This window comes from Octodon degus, unplaced genomic scaffold (assembly GCF_000260255.1).
Source record: "Octodon degus isolate 3935 unplaced genomic scaffold, OctDeg1.0 scaffold00105, whole genome shotgun sequence".
NCBI classification, from domain to species: domain Eukaryota; kingdom Metazoa; phylum Chordata; class Mammalia; order Rodentia; family Octodontidae; genus Octodon; species Octodon degus.
In genome coordinates, this window is record NW_004524681.1 from 1,217,932 (window position 1) to 1,222,805 (window position 4,874).

The 4,874-nt window shown below is 55.8% G+C and overlaps 1 protein-coding gene across 2 annotated transcripts in view; it reads right to left on the reverse strand.

Moving 5' to 3' along the window:
- Window positions 1-4,874, reverse strand: part of Unc13c (unc-13 homolog C) — a 429,116-nt gene that overhangs the window by 95,692 nt on the left and 328,550 nt on the right. The window lies entirely within an intron of this gene.

A 4,874-nucleotide genomic window follows, 5' to 3' on the forward strand; every position in this document is an offset into this window, starting at 1 on the left:
ATCATCGATCACTTGGTATTTCTTTAGAAGGATTTTCTAACATGTGGAAGTTTTTCCTCTTGTATTAAAAGTGTACTTGGTTTGTGACCTGGACCTGGTTCAGGAGCGGAGGCGCGACACACACGGATGTCGCTGGATGTGCTCACCTCTGCCTGCCTTAGTGGCCTGCCAGATCCTGCTCCACCCACAAATGCAGCCACGCCCAACCTGCCCTGCGCGTGCAGGGTGACCACACCCTCGCAGAAGCCACACCCTGGCAGGGGCTCGGCAAGCTAAGGCCTGGAGTTATGGCAGGAACTTCACAGACGCTGCATTCTGGCTGAGCCGTGCAAGCGATAACTGCTCCGGTTCTACTGCTACAGAACTTAAGGCTGTGCTTGCTTTCCAACATCGACTGTAGAAGGATTTAGATCCCCTCTGCATGCGAAAGAGAGAACTCACCAAAGCAGACATCTTCAAATTACGTATTTGAACGGCAATTAATTCAAGGCAGATTGTTGGGGTAGGGGTGGGCAGGGGACTGGGTCTCCTGAGGCAGCGACCGGCCGCAGGGAACAGCTTTCCCGGCCACAGGACGCAGCGCCATGAGGCAGTTGCCTCCCTTGGGCTTCGCTTCAAGCTCCCTTCACTCTTGGTCAGCGCGGCTGTTGGCTCCCCAGCCCTTGCCCTTCAGAGAGCGCAAGCCCTCCTTCCTTAGAGGAAGCCCATGCTTCCCGACGCACCCAGAGGGACTACGGATGGGGTGAGCCGAGGCCATGCCCCCTCACAGGCAGTGAGCTCCGCCCACCACACGACGGTCTCTTGGGGGCCCTGCGCTCCCCCACCAGCGTCGCAGACTTGCCGAGGTCACGCGGAGGAGAGCGGGGCCGAGTGGGAAACAGCAAGGCAGTGCACGCGTGGGCCCCTTGGGAGGAACCCCCCAAGGCCTTGCCCCCACCCGGGCTGGATGTGGGTGAACGTCACTGTTAAAATCCACGTGCCTGGTGTGTGCTGTCTCGTGTGCTCCCACTCTTCTCCCGTGATGTGTAATCATATAAAGTACATATTTCATGTAAACTATAATTATATCCTGCCAAATTTTAGCCGAAGAGATTATAATATCAAACTCAAAATATATTTGAAACTACTCTGACTTTCACTCAAATGATTTCTTCTTAATGGTACACCATGCTGGCGAAATTGTATTAAACTCCTAAGATATGAATGACTCTCAGAATTTATGTAGCCATCAATCCTCTGAATTTTTAATGTTGGCAACAAAGATTCAAGTAGCTTGGTACATTTACAAAATGAAACATTTAATTAGTTTTCTCAACTGCAGTATAATAATTCTGTGTAAAATTTAGTCTGAATTTAGTGAAAAATATGAATATTTTGCTAGTACAATAAAAAACACTCTCAAATTTACACCAGGAAAAAGCTGGGCTGGTTAGAAGAATGTGACGACTTTTCTATTAGACGGTATCTATTAGCTCTTGCTCAGAGGGGATGCATTTTTTCCAGAACATTCTCGATATGTGCAGCTTTCAGTGGTGGTGTGGGAACACGCAATCATGCATCGGCTCACAGGACAGAGGTGTGGGACACAGCCCATTCAGGCCAAAGGCGGATGTGTGGACTTCAACACGTGTCACTCGCTTGCTCTGTAATCTGTGTCACTGTTGTAGAGCGGCGACCCTGCTTTATCCTGAAGTTTGCAGCCTACAGAGTTTCTGGTCGTACCCTAGCGCCCTCTGGGTGTGGGCAGCAGCTCTACCTCGAGCGGGTGGCGCCGCAGAAGGACTGCCAGGCTCACCCAGGACAAGGCCCGGTCAGGGACCCATGTGCAGAGACGGGGACCCAGAGACCCTGGGTCCCAAGATAAGTGTGCCAGACTGCACGCACACGTGCACACACACGGTTCTGTGTATCCATAGCCATAGTATGCAGATACAGGGGCCCTCTGGACACTAAGAACGCTAGATCATGCAAGTACTGGAGATCAGGTAGACCAGGAGTTACCCCTCCCGCTTACATAAACCGTACAAACTCGCATAGTATCCGGAGGCTGTGAAGGTAGACAGCACCTACAATTCCAGCTGCCGGAAGTGAGGCACACCATTAGCAAGGCATAAAGCTTGGAGAAGCTTTATGTAATGTAATAAATGTGCAGAGTGGCTATGCAGAGTATGGCAGGAAAAATTGGACTCGGGAATCTTCCATAAATAAAAGCAAGCAAAGAGGAAGCTTTAATCACAGTCGTAACTTACCACCAAACTTCTAAGAATTTGTATAGAGTAAGAAAGACATAAAAGCTTCTTTCACGGCATATTTGTGTGTATGGAAAAATCTCTTAGAAAAAAAGCCAAGAAAAATGAAAGAAAAAAGGAAGAAGTCGCGCTGGTAGGCCCCGGAGGGTAGGCAGGGCGCAGCTTGCCCTGCGCAGGGCGCGGGGTCCTCCGGGTGGGCACCCCGCCCCTGCGGAGGCCTGGACACCGCCAGCTCCCGGGTTCATGCTGTGGGAATGGCGTGCCAGGCCCACGCCACAGAGCCACGGCCAGGAGTCCCACGGAGGACTCTGCTTCGCCGTGCAGGCTGGCGACTGGGGGAGGTGGCGGTCACCGAGCACGCTGTGGCCAGTCCGGGCAAACAGCAGGGAGGGCGCCGTCCACAGCCCGGTGCCGGGACACAAGCGGATGCCTGGACTGGAACAGGAGGGAGGAAGGTGTGTCCACGGGAGGCGGCTGGCCAAGGCTGGGGCACGGTGGGGACGGCAGATCCCAGGAGGCGGGAGCCACCGAGCCACGAGCCGGGGTGGGAACGAAGACGCACCCACAGCAGCTCCGCGCCCGCGTTTCTCCCCGAGCCCCACCTTGCGCGTAGCACAGAGCACTTCGGCGGCAGCACCGGGCGCAGGAGCGGGCTCCGCGCCTCCGTGAAGCGGATCCGGCTGACCGGGTCATCGCTCCCACCTCCATGGGGCACACAGCGAGGGAGGCAGAGCGTGCGGGTCATCGCGAGCAGATGCAGGCCGTGCGGACCACGCACTGCGACGCTGCAGGCCCGGAGGAGCCAGCTCGGGAGGAGCTGAGGACGTGCGGCGGCAGCCTCAGCGCGCTGGACGGCCTCGGGGCCGCAGAAGGCCGGCGAGACAGGTGCGACAGCCGGAGGTCCAGGGCCGAGTGTGGGGAGGAGCAGGGCGGCGCCCCCACGGCCTTTCAGCCCGCCGTGCGGTGGAGGGTCACCCTGGGAGCCTGGACACAGGCATGTGCCTGCGCTCTGACTTGCATTTGTAGCTCACGCTTGGAAGAAAAGAGAGCCCGGTTCGCTAAGCGGCTGCCACGGGCCAGGCTGGCCGGGCGGGGACAGGGATCGCGCCAGGGCGGTGGCCAGGCGGGGTCCCACCCGCTCTGTGCCTTCCCAGCCAGCCCTGGGCACCCTGCTTCCCATCCTCAGGCACCCCCAGATCAGAAAGGGTGAGTTACTGAGCCACTGCCCCACCGCGGCCTCTGGGCTGAGCCGCATGGCCTGCAGGCGGGTGAGCGAGAAGGCGTGCAGGCTGCTCTGAGGCCGAAGCCGTCCCTTCCGTCGCAGCCTCCCTGGGGACGGCGCTCGGAGGACCCCACAGGCCTGCGGTCAGGGCTGCTGAGGGGGAGTCGCTTGGGGCCTCAAACAGCCAACTTCCCGCCATGGAGTAAGAGGCCCTGATCAGGCCAGCCCTGTTTTGCTAAGAATTGCCAATAAAATTCAAATATAATCTTCTCCCACAGTGCCCAACTCCTATAGTCACTCATAAATCACCAGCTTCATGTATTTCTCATAAGTTTGCTGTGTTTTTATTACAAAATCACCGCTCAGATTTTTATTCAAATACTTGAATTTTCATGGGTTTCACTTCTTGTAGTTTCCTGTTCCATTTTCTCATTACTTATTTAAAAATAACTCGTATTTGAGATTCTTTTTTAAAAATAAAATTGATTTTTATTAATTATTCACAACCCACAAAAATAAGAATTTCTCTGTTGGGTAGGTTTCAACTCAGCCATTCTTAATTTAGCTTTCGGAGTTTGCCTCCCTCTCCTTGTTACTTACAAAGAAAGTGGAATTAATGGGGAAGCCACAGGGATAGACTGAGGCATGGGTTCTTACATGGCACTGGAGCCCTGAAGGACTGCATGTGTTGGCTTAGTCTTGGATTCATTATTAGCGACAGTGTTGGTTTCTTTTGCTGACAGGCGCTTTGCTTACTGGGCCTGTTTCCCTGCAGGCTGATGTGAGCTCTGATTAGCTTGGCGTCAGCTCATGTTTTCAAAGAGTATCTGGCTTGGAGACCATCCAGCAGCCTGCAACAGTGCGCCGGCGGGCACCGAGAGATGGCACGGTTCCTGCTCCTGGGGACAGGAGAGCTAGGGTGAGCAGTGACTACGCCGACTGCAGGCACAATCTGAGCACATGGACTGCGACACTACGGTGGAGATCCGCCGTGAGGACGTGCACTCCCAGGGACCAGGCTCCGATGCAGGTGCATGCCCTTCCTGCCCAGGTCCTGCCCACCTGGAGTCCTGCCCTCCGTGGATCCTGCCCACCTAGGGTCCTGCCCTCATGGGTCCTGCCCTCATAGGTCCTGCCCCCATGGGTCCTGCCCTCATGGGTCCTGCCCTCATGGGTCCTGCCCTCATGGGTACTGCCCTCATAGGTCCTGCCCCCATGGGTCCTGCCCTCATGGGTACTGCCCTCATAGGTCCTGCCCTCATGGGTCCTGCCCTCATGGGTTCTGCCCTCATGGGTACTGCCCTCATAGGTCCTGCCCTCTGTGGGTCCTGCCCTCTGTGGGTCCTGCCCCCATGGGTCCTGCCCCCATGGGTCCTGCCCTCATGGGTACTGCCCTCATGGGT